Genomic DNA, 16630 nt, shown 5'->3' on the forward strand with positions numbered 1-16630 from the left:
GGCATAGCATGGCAGAAGCAGTGAGAGGGCAACAATGGCCATACACAGCAAGCAGTACACACTTGGTCAGTAACCAGAGCTTGGTGAATTGGCCAGGGCTTGCAGAGAGGAGGCGTAGGATGCATAATAAGCAACAACATCAAGGCCCTGTATGATCATGGGATCATCAGGATGCCTGGAAGACAGAGGAGGAAGAAGCACAGTAGCATGGGGGGCGCACAGACATGGTGATGAGGAGGAGGAGCAGAGGTGAAGCTTACCCGCGCCTGGAAGCAGAAGCTACGGCATGGCGAGGCAGTGCCCGCGCGGCCGTAACGTACTGCAAAGCCAGGGAGGACGCCAGCGTTACGCCGACGAGCACCTCGAACATCACAGCACCCCGGGGACGACGGCACAGGCGCTACTAGCACAACACCCGCGCCAGGACAGTCCCAGGAGCACGCTAGCGTCGACGACGAGGACCACAGCTCGCTGGAGACCACGATAGATCGTCGCACGGAGGACGATCTGGAGGAGGAGGCGTAGGATGCATAATAAGCAGCAGCATCTGGCCGGGAGGCGATCTGGAGGAGGAGGAAGGAATCGACGAAATCGCGCGGAAAGATCGATAGATCGTCGCACGGCGGTTCAGGCGGTGTCGGCGGCGAGGTCAGGGGCGGCCGGACTTGGCCGGAGCGAGGCGGCGGCCATGGCGGCGACGCGGTCGCCAAGTGAATCGCTAGAGAGAGCTAGGGTTCGAGCGAGAGAGGTGAGCGAGCGAGTGAGAGAGGTGGGCCGAATCGGTTCCCACCGAACCGATTTGGACAGGCCTTAACGGGCTGTCCAAATGGGCCAAGAAAAAGGGCTGGCCCAATTGGGCCAGGGGGTTATTTTGGTCATTTTTATTTAAAATAACCCTAGACTTTAATCAGATTTTAAATAATAATATATATCTTTAAAAATTCAATAAAAGATGGATTAGTAAATAAAAATTTATTCTTAACAAGAATAAAATAAGAAATGAAATTTAGAAAACAAATTTAATTTTTTGAATTTTTGAATTTAAATTTAAACTTGAAATTTTCAAATGTAATTTTCCTTGTATTTGAAAATCAAGGAAAATTTCAAATGAGTTCAAATATTTGTTTTCAAATATTTACAAAAAGAAATTCTATTATTCCAAGACATTTCTTTTAATAAAAATATTTTCCAAAGGAAAATATTCTATTCTTCTTATTTCAAAAATATAGAGAAACCTCTATTATTTCAAATTATTTTTGAAATAAATATTTTCCAAAAGTAAAATTGTATTACTTTGAAAAATTCTTTCTTTATGAAATGAAAGTGTTTCTACAATTAAAAGTAATTACAAATTACTGCCAAAGGCACAAACCTTAATTCAACCCTAAATCTTAATAAAATAATGGGTAAGGGTTTCAACATAAAATAATACATCCATGCATGCGTTATTTGGATTTTATAACATTGTCCTTACCGGACAATGATGCTTCTTTACAGAACCCGAGATCCAGGTTCCATCCACTACATTGAACTGCACTATCTCGCAGTCCACAGGCAAGTTCACCCTTGCTCATGTCATCTTAAGTATTTTCTATCAATTTACCGCAAAGCTATATACTTACCATTCCTGCATTGAAAAAGAAAAAGTTACTTTTCCAATTATGAATATGACTATGTGGCTGGCAATGGAACCATGGTATGTGTTGACACACTAGTAGGAAAAGCCTTATAGGCGGATCTTATTTCTGTGGCGCACTAGCCAAATATGCGCCACATAAATTGTTTCTGTGGCGCACCAGACCTGGTGCGCCACAAAAATAGCTTATTTTTGTGGCGCACCACAAGCTAATGCGCCACAGAAATAAGGTTGGGACCACACCCAATCATTGGTTTCGCTATTTTTGTGGCGCACGGTACCATGTGCGTCACAGAAATAAGACATTTTGTGGCGCATAGAACCAGTGCGCCACAAAATTAAGTCATTCTATGGCGCATGTGGGATGGTGCGCCACAGAAACTACACATTTTTGTGGCGCACATGAGCTTCTCATGCGCCACAGAAGACTTTTTTGCTCCCCACGCAACTCCACCCCCCCCCCCCCCGTGGATCGCCTTTTTGACCTCTGTAAAAAATAAAAGAAATAGATAGAAATTACAAAAAATAAAATCCTTCGAGATGCCCATGTACTATGTCATCTAGCACCACTAAAAATTAACAAACATGAATTTCAACTTTTTTTGCAAATTTGCGTTGCAAAATCATCAAACTGGATTTCTGGTTGCATACGAACTCGAAAAAAAACGCATAATATATCAAAATGTTCCAAAGGAAATTCTACATCCGAATTCACCCGGGCTTGCCCGGTTGGACAATTTTTAGAATCTCCAAATTCGAAAAGAGTAAAAAGTTACGGGTAGTTAAAGATTTTTTGCTGCAAAATACAAAAAAGGAAAAAAAAAATCTGTGGCGCACCAAGTGCCCATGCGCCACAGAATTAACGTTCGAAATTTGAAATTTCTGCCGCCCTCCTCCACTTCTCCTCACTACTCCTCCACTTCTCCTCACTTCTCTTCCTTGGACTTCTCCTCCACTTCTCCTCCTCCTCCTCCTCCTCCTCCTCCTCCTCCTCCTCCACCACCACCACCACCACCACCTCCTCCGGCCGGCCTCCTCCACCACCACCACCACCACCACCTCCTCCGGCCTCCTCCTCCACCACCACCACCTCCTCCGGCCGGCCTCCTCCACCACCACCACCACCTCCTCCGGGGCCGGCCTCCTACTCCGGCGACCTCCTCCTCCGGCCGACCTCCTCCTCCTCCGACTCCGGCGACCTACTCCGGCGACGACCACCTTCTCCTCCTCCTCCGGTGACCACCACCACCACCTCCTCTTCCTCCACCACCTCCTCCACCTCCACCACCTCCACCACCTCCACCACCACCACCTCCACCACCTCCTCCTCCACCACCACCACCACCACTACCACCTCCTACTCCTCCTCCGGCCGTCCTCCTCCTTTACCCACCCAACCACCCACCTCCGGCTACCTTCCAGCGAAATATCAAAAAAAAAAATTAAAAAAATCGGCGGCCCCAGATCTAGATCTAGATCTGGCCGCCATTTTTTTTTGAATTTCAAAAAAAAAATTCTGTGGCGCACCGCCGTCGGTGCGCCACAGAAATAAGTTTCTGTGGCGCACCACCACCGGTGCGCCACAGAAATAAGACTTTCTGTGGCGCATGGGCCGGTGCGCCACAAAAACCTTATTTTTGGGGCGAGAATTCTGTGGCGCACCGCCCATGCGCCACAGAATCATTTTTTGGTGCGCCACTGATGAGGCTTTTCCTACTAGTGACATGGTGGAGGTTCCATTGCATGGGTTTTATTAACCTAGGATTAAGTACCAATGATGTCCAGTGATTCTAGCGCCGTACATATCGCGTTGACCATAAGATCTATAATGGCTCTGGGGAAGCCAGCTGTGTCTTTTCCCTCCTGCACGCCAACGGACTTGATAGTGGCTGGCGGGGTGTTGGGAGAACACTGCCGTAGGTTGGGAAATCCTTTAAAATCCCCATCCGTGTGGATGAGAGGCTCTACCGTCTATGAAGGATTGTCCATAGTACACCATGGGTAAAGCAGTATGATCGGGAGATGTCTACCAGGGGTGTACGGATGGACCAAAGGGTGGGTTTGCGGGGTCGCGGAGAAGGCGGTGTGGGCTTGGATCTTATTTCCTGGCCTCACACCAAGGAAGTGTGAACGGGGGCAAGTCCCTGCGGTTGGCAAAAAGGATGAGGTCTCTTATGGGAAAAGTAACGCACCTCTGCGGAGAGTATCAAATTGTGCCTGTCACTCCTTGTTCCAGGAAGGGAACTACGAACGCGGCAGGAAAGGAACTCCGTGAAGTTCTGTTCAACCTGTGAAGACTGACGGGCATAGTTTTCAAAATAAAATCAACCTTTTAAAGAAATGTTTTCGAAACATGCATTGACCTGAAATTTCCTGATCAACGGTCGTAGTTAGTGCATCGAACACCTTTTACTCTTTTTGAACTTGCTGAGTACCTCTGTACTCACTTTCTTTCGACACCCTTGCTAGACTGTGATACTGAAGTGGAGGCCATCACCGATGGAGCACCGAAAGGAGACTACGAGCTGTTCTACGAGGAACCTGATCTAACCAGAGGAGTTGAAGGAGTAGACTATGGGATAGTCTATGGAGATGACAACACAGAAGTCGAGGAGTAGTAGTTTACCGTAGTGATCATAGAGCCAAGCAGCGTAGTGGCATACTTAAATAAGTTGCTGAGCTATCTTCAATCTTTATTTTGGTTTGTAATAGTACTTAAATTATCTTAGGGTGTTCTCATCGGACCTGTGAGAATACCAACTTGTTAAGACCATGATTGTAATATAATATCGAGTGTTATGACCTGCAATGTTTCTGTTGTACCACTCTGAGGGATGTGATATTTGTGAAGAAGTCCCTTTATGAAGATCATATCAACGACTTGTATACTACAACATGCAGTGGTATGCTGGGTCACCGCAGAGGGTTTTTCGGATTGGAGACTGGATGGAGAATGGAGCGGCGGGCGAGAGAAATGAGCGTCGGAGGGGACGGGGTTTTGGTGGAAAAGATGTATAATATTGGGATGTGTGGCTGACATGCGGCTCCCATGCCCAAAAAAATTCACCTCGCGAGGCGCCGACGCGCCCTTCGCCAAGGGGCCGGCACGGGGTTGCCGGCGCTTATATTGGGCTCGAAAAAGCGCCGGCGCTATTTGGGGCGCGCCGGTGTGAGCCCATTTTCGCTGCCGACCCCCAAAACGCTATCGGAGCCGCTATGGGGGCGCTGGTGGAGATGCTCTTATTATGTTCAAACAATGAACCCTCCAAAAAAATTATGGTTTGTTTTTCTGCGCTATAATCTGATTGGAAAAATTCTATATGTCTATAACAACTATAACATCTACTCTACTCCTATACAAATTTCCTGCATTTTTCATATGGTATAGCTACGGGATGGCACCTGCAGGTTATGGGTACAGGTGGAGCGATCCCATACCCTAACCCGTCGCTCTCGATCTTACACGTCACCCGTATCCATACTCGTCAATGGGTACAGATTTTTTCCATACCCATCATCCGGCATGACCGTTGGTAAGAATACCCGTACTTACAAAACATCAAATTAATCAAAAAAATAATAGTAAATAACAACATGTAACCAAAGTTACAAAATCAACAAATTTAAACATCAACACATAATTATGAACAAAATGATATCATAAACAATAACACATTTTAATAAACGTGAACATGATATGAACCGCGGAAGTCACATACCAGGAGGTGAAGCGATACTAAATAGGGTCTAATCCTCACTAATCCACAATCGATTGTGAGACCGTGAAGCATGCATGAGGTCCAGACTAGCTACATGAATGGGTGATTAGAGGAGAAATTAAGTATTTTAGAATATTACGATGGGTCACTTGTCAAATTTAGATGGGTAAATGGGTACGTGGGTATGGGTTCATTGATCACATACCCGTACCTACTCTATCCGATGGGTACGATATTTTTCCATTTACATACACATAGGTAACTTTTTAATCCCATACCCGTACTTCTAATGGGTTTTTACCCGGCGGTACACGGGTCATGGGTACCCATTGCCAACATGTTTTTGAATCTTATAGTATTCCACATACCATGACATTCTATTCTTGTGTTCTTGAAATCCCGCAAACCAAAGAGATCCTAAATGTGTGCCTCCTCGGCTCCTCGCCAAAAAAAAGCATGTGACCAGCTCATTATACCTACAGTACTTATCTAACTCTCGAACATGTGATGAAATGTCTGTTGCGGTCAGAAACCCACTGGCGAGCAGCGACGGGCAACACAGTAGAGCCGGGAACAACTTAGGGCTGCAGCTGGCCCTGGTCCCTCCGAGCGACGGCCCGCAAAGCCTCTGGTACGCACGTCCGATGCTGGGTGCAAGGGCGTGCCACCCGACCTATACACGGTCGGGAAGGTGATGGAGATGCCTCGCTTAGTTTCCTGCATGGCATACACGTAAACATTAAATACGAGCCTCGATCGGCTCTCGGGTTGTCCTCGTGAATCGGCTCAAGGAGCCGATCCACCCATGATTCGTACGAGGTGCACGAATATATGGTGGTCCTGCTTGATCAAGATAAAGCTAAAACGATCTACGACGATTTGGGGTTTTCACCGCATAATCGGATCATCCTACTCACGATTGGGCCTCGCGGCCACGCACGGTGATCGTAAGCCGATCCTAGACAAGGCCTAAAAACCAACACGAGGTTGATCCCCGGAACATCCTGTCTAGGACTAGCAAACGACACCCTGCGTGCCGCTGGATCCTCCAACCCTTTGTAAGGCCTAACTATTGCAGATATTAAACTAATCCTTGAAAAACAAGGAGCAACCGTAACGGATCGGATCTACTAAATAATGATCAAGCGGGGTGCCGCCCCTACACCTAAGATAGGTGTAGGGGCGGCTAGATGCGTAAGGGTTGCACTATGACAGCATATGATACGAAGAACAATGCTAACCCTAACACATCTAAGATAACTACGTTGCTCGCCATCAAAAAGGCTTCAGTACGAGCAACGCATGAACAACAAAATAAGCTTATGCTGCCTAGATCGCAAGATGCGATCTAGGCAGCATGATGCTTACCGGTAGAAACCCTCGAGACGAAAGAGTTGGCGATGCGCCGAGATTGATTTGGGGTGAACGTTGGTTGTTGTTTTCATAAACCCTAGATACATATTTATAGTCCAGGGGACTTTCTAATTTAGGCGTGCACCTAACCGTGCACGGGTTAAACTCTATCTTTTAATCTAAGATGCGATCTACTATATTACAAATACACGGGCAATCTAGCCCAAACTCTTTGTGCAAGGCCGCTTCAGAGATCTTCCATATGTAATCCTCCAAGCCCATCTCCCTTACGGCCCATCTCCCGATTTGGCCAAAATCTGGTGATAACACATGCCCCCCTGGTTTTGGCAATGATAATTTCAAAACCATCCTGTTTTTTCTTCGAAGGGTCATGCCGTGGCAGATCAGAACCGTCGCAGTATCCTTTATCATGATGACTTGTCTCCTCAACTTCTCTGCACAATTTGACAATTTTGGCCCCACCTCCTCGGAAACTGCTCGAGCAATAAATCTCTATTCTATCCCCTTTATCTACAGCATCGAACAGTTCACCTCTTCATCCCCCTGCTCCAAATTAGCCGCCAGCCAAAAAACCCTCTCCTTCCATAGCCATGTCATCCTCTTCCTCCTCTTCCGTTTCTCTCCAATCCTCTTCCTCAAGCGAATCGATCCCAGGGCACAACCAGATGGAGGCGTACAACAGGCGCGCTCCCAAGCATTGGGACGAGCGGGAGTGGGACTTCGACTTCGTACCAGAGGGCCGACCAGAGGACCTCGTCTGGTCAGATGGGGCCATGCCCCTGACTGACGGGGAAGATGACCTCCGGTTCCTGATTGACGGAGCACTGCAGACGGAGAGCGACGACGACGACCCTCCTTTCCATGGCAAATTCACCTCCGTCACCAAAGAAGAAACAGAAGATGATGAAGACGAAGACATCTCCTCCGACACAAAGAAGGAACAGGAGGACGACACCTCCTCCGACGAACCGCCGCCAAAGCGCATCCGTGGCTGGGCTTGGTCAGATGAGGACGATGATGATGACGAGGAAGCAGCCTCTGCTGAAGGTTACAGTAGCAGCAACGAGGAACCCGTCGACAGCGGCAATGACGGCAGCTACCCCAGCGACGGCGAAGACAGCAACAGCCCTTAGAGTAGGGACCTACTAGCATAGGAATAGCAGTAGTAATCTGCTCTCTTTTTTGTTGAACAATCGGCTTCTCTTTGTAAGAAATTTATTATCAATGAAAAACTTCCTTTAATTTTGCCGATGTCCTTTATGCCGATTTAGCCGAATTTCTTCTCATCTGACTTTGTCGACTGTTAGCTAATCAATGCTCAACGACTGATGGCAACGCATCGGTCTTTCACGATAATCTGCGAACAGGCCGAGTCAGTCATCCCTCCAAGTTAGCCAGCTCTGCTGATGACGATAGCACTTGGTACAGCCGATCACAACAGGCCGGCGATTTAGCCTTGAGCAGGCGTCTTTAAAAGAGCCCTGGAACTGTTGCTGAATCAGCTTGGATGCTGAAACTGATAACTCTGTAACAAAAGCACCACTCTTCAGAACAGTTGCGATGTAGAGCCAGCTGATTCCAACAAAATCGGCTCCCAGAGCCAAGAACCTTTCGGGCGAGTTGCCCCCCGAGCCTCATCTAAGGCGAGAACAGTAATGAATCAGCCAAATGTGTCGCCATCGGCTTCCAAATTATAAATGCAGAACCAGCCGATTCCCACAAAATCGGCTCTTCAGAGAAAAGATATTTTCAGGGCGAGCTGCCCCCCGAGCCTTAATCAAGGCGAGAATACCGGCGAGGATACACACAACAAGGCTTTGACCTCAGGTTATGATTAGTAGTCCGAACTGAAAACCATCTTGGTGAAAACCTGAGCCTTGAGCACATAGCCGGTAGGTCTTGTGTAATTGTACTAGAGTCGATGGCTGTGCATCGGCTGTATACCAATCATGAGAATTTTTTTTTACTGGCCGATTTTTTCTATCGGCCCCCAACATTTCACTACACACATGTTCATTTGCACCTGTTCATCTGATTAGATGCCCCCCGAGCCGAATCTGCCAGGTGACTGCAGATATCGGCTTTGTGGTTAGCCAAGGCACTGTATTTGTACGTCGGCTCTGTTAGGATTCGTGTTGACTCTCATCTGCCGACGTAACCGCTGCCCAGTAGATCGATGTTGAACACAAGCAGAACATGTGGTGAGGATAATTTTGGCCGATTGCTGGAATCGGCCTCCATATTGAATTGCTCAATGAAGGCTTTGTAATGTTCCTCCATAGATCTCTGGGGCCGATCCCAAGGATCGGTCTCGCCATGTTTGCTCATCGGTTTGCTCTAGCTACACGGTCAGGCCGGTGGACAAGACCAGCCTAACCCCATCCTTTGTTATATCGATGCGCTCGCCGTCGTTCACCTTGAGTGCATCGTTTAATCCTTGAGCACTAAACTCCGTTGGAAGGATGAGCACCATGTTTGTGCCAGCCGATGAATCATCGGCTTTCCTTTGCTTGGGGCGCCACTCCATTTTTTGTGGTCGACCCTCTTCGTTCAGGGTTCGCTGAATTTTCGTGGCCAGATCAGGCCGCGCCTTCCTTAGCGTGTGCAGATATAACCTTTCGGCTTCCTCCAAACCACGCAGTCGCTGAACCCTACGCTTTTGGGAGCGGCTAAGTCCATCAGGGCACCACCTTGGCCGGTGGTACCTGTCTTCTTCTTCATTGTCTTCCACATCCTCGAGATCTTCCACTCGAGGGGACTCAGCGTGCTTGTTCCGAGGCGGGAGAGGTCCTAAGCGTTGGAACACGGACACGTTGGCTGCCTCCTTCTTCTTCTGTTTACATTCTGGGCAATTGCCGATTGTAGGCAATCGGCTCATTCCTGAATCCCAGCAGTGTCTGAAGAAGGGACAGTCCCAGTGCCTATCCTCATCGTCTCGCTCCCTTGACTCTTCTTTGGCACGGCGCTCGTGCTCCTCCTCATCGCGATCATGCCGACGATGTCTTCTGGCTTCTCTAGCCAGACGATCTCTTTCATCATCATCGCTGGATCGTCGGCGTCGGTCATACTGACTCACATACTTGTTGAGGAGGTGATCCGAGAGGGGTCGCTAATATCTTATGTTCTTTACTTCTCCCTCTGTGACGTAGCGCTTGCCATCGTGACGGAGCCGATCGCGTGGAGCGGCCTCCTCTGTATCCTTGCTACGAGAGCAGCTACCCTCGTCTCCATCCTTGCCAGCGTGGTGTCCAAGTCCTACCATGTTGATGCTGAACGAGGATCCTGGCTGGCAACCTTCAGGGTAAGTGCACTCCACCATGTTAACGGCGGGGAAGGGGTGGGTGTCGACCTTCATGGCGTACTGGTTAAAAATCAGACGTCCCTGTTCTATCGCCATTTGGATCTGCTGACGCCACACCCTACAGTCATTGGTGGCATGGGAGAACGAGTTATGCCATTTGCAGTATGGCTTTCCGTTCAGCTCCTGTACCGTGGGGATTTTGAGGCCTTCGGGTAACTTCAACTGCTTCTCCTTGAGTAGGAGGTCGAAGATTTGCTCGGTTTTGGTCACGTCAAAATCAAACCCTCCGGGCGGACACTGGTGGCTTCACCCATTTGCAGGACACGGGGTTGCCCCCGAGTCCATTCAGCCACTTGCTACTTCTTGATCTCCCGCGAGCCTTCATCTTCATCCGCCTCGACCGGGACTATCGCACGCTTGAATTTGTCCTGGTACAAGTCCGGGTGGCGCTCGTTCATATGCCGACAGCTTTTGAACCATGTGCGCCGAGTGAAGGGTAGTCTCGCTTGGGAGGCCATGTCCTTGATTTGTGATGCAAGGCCCGCCACTGCCAATTCGACTGCTTCCTTTTCAGTTACACGAGCCGAATAACATCGGTTCCTAAGATTCCTGAAGCGCTGGATGTATTCTGCCACAGTTTCTCCACGCTTCTGACGTATTTGTGCTAGATCGGCAAGGCCAGACTCGGAAGCTTCTGAGTGAAACTGCATGTGGAACTGTTCTTCCAACTGCTTCCAAGTCCGGATCGAGTCCGGTGGCAACGAAGTGTACCACCCGAAAGCCGATCCCGTGAGGGACTGTGCGAAGAACCTCACGCGTAGTGGATCCGACACTGAGGCCGTTCCTAGCTGTGCCAAATATCGGCTCACATGCTCGATGGAGCTGGAACCATCTGATCCACTGAATTTGGAGAAATCAGGGAGCCGATATTTGGGTGGTAGCGGGATCAACTCGTACTCGTCAGGGTACGGCTTGGAATAGCCGATTGCCCTCCTCTTCGGCACCATGCCGAACTGGTCTCTCAGTATGGCACTGATTTGATCCGCGGTGCTGGCTGCAGGAGTCGAACTCTGAAGATTCGCCGGGGTGGCGTACTTAGCCAGCCATGCTTGCTTTTCCAGCTCTGAGCCAACTGCAGGAGCTGTGCTCTGGAGGTTCGTCGGAGTGGCATACTTAGCTAGCCACGTCTGCTTCTCAAGATCTGTTGCTGACGTTCCTCCTGCTTTCCCAGAAGTCCCTGCTGTTGCGGCCTGGTTTGTGAGTGCCCAGTTACCGCAGTCTGGCACGTATGTGCACATGTATCCGTGAGGGATCTCCTTAGGCGCCTCATGCAAGAACTGGCAGTCACTAGGGTCACCACCGATCTTGTAGACGACGAATGCCGGTGAATTCGGCACTTCTGGTGCTGCCAACGCAAATGGCAGCGGTGGACGGGACTGGAGTGGCATCTCTTCTTGGTATGTCCCGAGAGCTGGTCCTGACGGAGAGTACTGGTGTCTCATGATCTCCTGGATCACCCGAAGAGCGACACGCTCCAGTTCACCAGGTTCTCAGAGTGGCGGTGTAGCGAATGAGCTACCATGAAGTTGATCTCCTGACGCAGGGACCTGGTGCGTTCTTCTGATGGGGCGGATAAGTCTATTCCATCGAGCGCACCTTCAGGCGAGAACCCTTTCCACCTGATGCCATGTGAACGGGTTCTGTGAAAAGAGCCGATGAGATCGGCCTCGAGGATAGCTTTGACCTCGTCATACTTCTTCTTGAGCTCGTCGGTCAGATCCTCGTACGTGACTGGGGTGCCGTCCGCCATCTCAGATGTAGATGGCGATGTGGTTGATGTAGAAGATTGTCCCACCGGGCGTGCCAGAATGTGTTGCGGTCAGAAACCCACTGGCGAGCAGCGACGGGCAACACAGTAGAGCCGGGAACAACTTAGGGCTGCGGCTGGCCCTGGTCCCTCTGAGCGACGGCCCGCAAAGCCTCTGGTACGCACGTCCGATGCTGGTGTAAGGGCGTGCCACCTGACCTATACCTGGTCAGGAAGGTGATGGAGATGCCTCGCTTAGTTTCCTGCATGGCATACACGTAAACATTAAATACGAGCCTCGATCGGCTCTCGGGTTGTCTCGTGAATCGGCTCAAGGAGCCGATCCACCCATGATTCGTACGAGGTGCACGAATATATGGTGGTCCTGCTTGATCAAGATAAAGCTAAAACGATCTACGACGATTTGGGGTTTTCACCGCATAATCGGATCATCCTACTCACGATTGGGCCTCGCGGCCACGCACGGTGATCGTAAGCCGATCCTAGACAAGGCCTAAAAACCAACACGAGGTTGATCCCCGGAACATCCTGTCTAGGACTAGCAAACGACACCCTGCGTGCCACTGGATCCTCCAACCCTTTGTAAGGCCTAACTATTGCAGATATTAAACTAATCCTTGAAAAACAAGGAGCAACCGTAACGGATCGGATCTACTAAATAATGATCAAGCGGGGTCGCCCCTACACCTAAGATAGGTGTAGGGCGGCTAGATGCGTAAGGGTTGCACTACGACAGCATATGATACGAAGAACAATGCTAACCCTAACACATCTAAGATAACTACGTTGCTCGTCATCAAAAAGGCTTCAGTACGAGCAACGCATGAACAACAAAATAAGCTTATGCTGCCTAGGTCGCAAGATGCGATCTAGGCAGCATGATGCTTACCGGTAGAAATCCTCGAGACGAAGGAGTTGGCGATGCGCCAAGATTGATTTGGGGTGAACGTTGGTTGTTGTTTTCATAAACCCTAGATACATATTTATAGTCCAGGGGACTTTCTAATTTAGGCGTGCACCTAACCGTGCACGGGTTAAACTCTATCTTTTAATCTAAGATGCGATCTACTATATTACAGATACACAGGCAATCTAGCCCAAACTCTTCGTGCAAGGCCGCTTCAGAGATCTTCCATATGTAATCCTCCAAGCCCATCTCCCTTACGGCCCATCTCCCGATTTGGCCAAAATCTGGTGATAACAATGTCATAACATTTTGTTACAAATTAAGCAAACATGTTGAATGTTACATCACAGGCAACTGTTTTTATTGAAATGAATCAAAGGGACTTAGATGAACACTTGTTATATTGTTTATCCATGGAAAAAATCTCCATATACAGATGCTTTTGGTTCAATGAAAGGAAAATTTTAGGGCTCTTTGATTCATGCTTTGAGAAAGCGTCCGTACAAAAATGTGGGATTAAATGTTAGTGTGCATTTGGGTCCTACATTTTCTCTCATGAAAACAAAGAATTGTTTGGAAGAGTTTGGAGTCCATTGAAATTACTTTAGGAATATATTGCATTAAAATCCTTGAGGAAACATATCCTACATTTCATATACTCCCCCCCTCGCCCGATCCACGAAACATGTCGAAGATTTATCAAAATTTGGATGTAGATCAAATTCTGTGTGGGCCTTTTTGCTATGTTGGATTCTAAACGTGGAAATAGAACAAAGAAGAATGTGATGTCCTAGCATGTTGAATCCTATAGGAAATGAAAACACAAAAACATGTAACTCTTGTTGTTTGTTTGCACTCGATGAAAATGAAATCTCTACAAATATGTGTTCTTTTAGATCCATGAGAAAGGAACATCAGAGAAGATATGAGTAGTGCCACCGTCGTCGACAAGATCTAGGTCACAACACAGTTCAACAAAGCCCTCGCTCTTCATCGGTTGTTGGCAGTGCAACCACCGACGTGATGTGACAGGAGGGCGGTGACAGTGAGAATGGGCAGAGTGAGAGGAGGGAGAGTGAGCGGTATGGCGTGTGTTCTCGAAGAGACACGATGTCACCCTTTCCTTCCACATGCATGCAACTGAGGCGCTCGAACAGGCCAAGCTCTACGGGAACAGTCGATTCAATAGTAACTCCTAGGTTAGGCCTGGAGGTGCTTTAAGAATCGTGTTGGACACAAGACCTAAGGCGCGTTTGGTAGGCTGGGCTGAATTCGTGCACCACTGGCGCAGCGGGACGGGCACCCCTGCGCGTTGCGAACGGGCCACGGGCCACATTTGGCCTAGTGTTTGGCAGCCTGTGTTGCATCGGCCCGAACAGAAGTGCATGTTGTTTAGATGGCTGGATAAAGTGTTCCATCTCTGTTCATCCACAACACATGTGTTTGCTTACTATTTTGGGCACCCATGCAGAGCTTATCTTCACCACATTCAAATATGGTGACCTTACCATCACACAAGAGCTGAAACACATGCATAAGCACATCACATAGTTATACAGAACGAACATAACAGAGTACTTAGTACCTAATCCTAGCGTCAGAGTGGTAAGACGCCTACTTAAACCTGCGAGCAGACTATCTAGGTCCAAAAGCAATGTTCAACAGGCCAACATTACAGTCACATATGCACAAAAGCAAGTGTTTAACAGCCTCCTAGAGGCGAGCACAACTACTAGCGGCGACGATCAGACAACAGCAGAGACAGGGATCAAGCACCTGCACCTTAACGACGAGGATCAGCATAAGGGCCCTCGTGATGCCTCTTGCAGCTGAAGATGCTGGAGCGCGAAGTCTCCTTCCTAAAGACGTCGACCTTGAAGCCGTCGTCCTTAGGGGTGAAGACGATCATGTCGTCGACGCGGAGGAAAAGCCTAGCGGAGAACTCACTCCGGGACTTGATGAAGCCGACGCGTTGGTCCGTCCACTGGAGCTGCACCTTCCACTCGCAGCACTCGCCCATGTACAAGCACCCCTTCACCAGCGGGCCATTGTTCAGCTTGTACTTATTGATCAGGAGCTGCTCCATGTAGGGCAGCACGACGAGGGCAAGTAGGTCCGGGCTCTCCACCTGCACGAAGAACGCCGGCACCCGCTGCCTGGGAGCGTGCCCCAGGTCAGCAGGACGGCCGGCGTGAACCCTTGGCGCGGTGATCTGTCGGTGCGCTTCCATGAACCCTCCATTGGGGTTACGAAGCTGCACCCGGACGGCCATGTCCCTTGCGTCCAGTATGGGCCCTTCCGGGAAGGTTTCCAGGAAGAGCCAGTTCTGCAGATGCAATGACAATGCAAAGTGTTAGCTATACTTGTGTTTTCAGCACCATGACAATCACAACAAGACCGACATGCCAATGCCAATGTCCATCATGGAGCTCCATCATAGGGCATGCCAATGCCAATGTCCATCATGGAGCTCCATCATAGGGCATGCCAATGACAAGTCCATGACGTAGTGCATGCCAATGTCAAGCACTGTCATAGACTTGACATTGCCAAGTCCATCATGGAGCTTGGCAATGTCAAGCAAAGTCATGGACAAGCCTGCCAAGCTCAAGCTCCATCATGGACTTGACATTGTCTTATCCATGACATGCAGCGCACATTGACATGAATCATATCTACATTCACATTAATCGGAGCAGCTGGACAACTATGTGATCTACAATGTCATCGAATCGATCTACACTAGCATCTATCAGATGAAGGAGCGAGTGAGAGTACTTACGATGGGTGAAGTGAAAGCGGCCCTGTCGGAGGAGGAGGAGGACGCGCACAGGCGCCGGCATGTCCTCGAGGAGGTCGCACTCCAAATTCGGGTGGAGGAGGAGGCGGAGCTGGAGCAGCGGTCGTCTGGTAGGGCGTCGGTGCCGCGGTCGGGAAGCGGGGCGCCGATGGAGATGTCGTCTGCCAGCGAGCACGTGGTCAGCCGAACGGCGGCGGCGCGACGCACGTCGCACCATTCGGAGCAGCCGGACGCAGCATGCCCCATGGCATCAGTGCGTGCATCGGGGTCGACGGGAACCCCGGCGGGGGCTCCATCTCCCGGCTGGAGCCTGGTGCACCTACCGCCATTGCCGCCGCCCTCGCCGACGGAAACCCTAGGGGCAGGGGTAAAAAACCCCGGAGTCGAGGGATCCGCTGGTGGAATCCCAGCGGCTTGAAGAGCGGTGACGGCCGCGCTGCGAGTTGCCATGCCGTCCGGCCTCGCCGATTGAACACCGGTACGCAACCGACATCGATCTGCGCCGCCGTCCTCGTACTCGCGGACAATGCGCAGGAGCGCCTCGATTGACCTCGTGACCGTCGGTCGGACGGCTGGATCCATCGGCGCTGGAGCGGAAGGCGTAGGAGGAGGCGGAGGAGGCGAGGAGGTCATAGGCGGCAGTTGATGTGACAGGGCTGTGAGTGTCAGTGAGAGAGTGAATGGGGAGAGATAAGGAGGGAACCGGTGACTGGAAGTGGGGAGCGTGGGCCAAGATAACACGGTGTCTCCCGCGCTTCTACACGCGTGCAACCGTTGCATGAGGGCGCGCAAAATGGCACGACAACAGGACAGGCCCGCTGAAAACTGGCAACTCCAGGACCTATCCCAGGGGTGCATTGAGAACCGGTTGAGCCCCAACGCGGAGGGCTTTCAGGCAACCAAACGGATATATTCGCTGGGTCGATGCGAGCCAGGGGCGCCCAGTCTACCAAACGCCCCCACCTGACAGTCAATCGGGTCTATTTCTGCTCCCAGAACCTAGCTAGAGGTGATGCGGGCTACCAAAAACTCAAATTGTTCTCACACCCGCACACATAAAGCTCC

This window comes from Lolium rigidum, chromosome 3, assembly GCF_022539505.1.
Source record: "Lolium rigidum isolate FL_2022 chromosome 3, APGP_CSIRO_Lrig_0.1, whole genome shotgun sequence".
Taxonomy (NCBI): Eukaryota; Viridiplantae; Streptophyta; class Magnoliopsida; order Poales; family Poaceae; genus Lolium; species Lolium rigidum.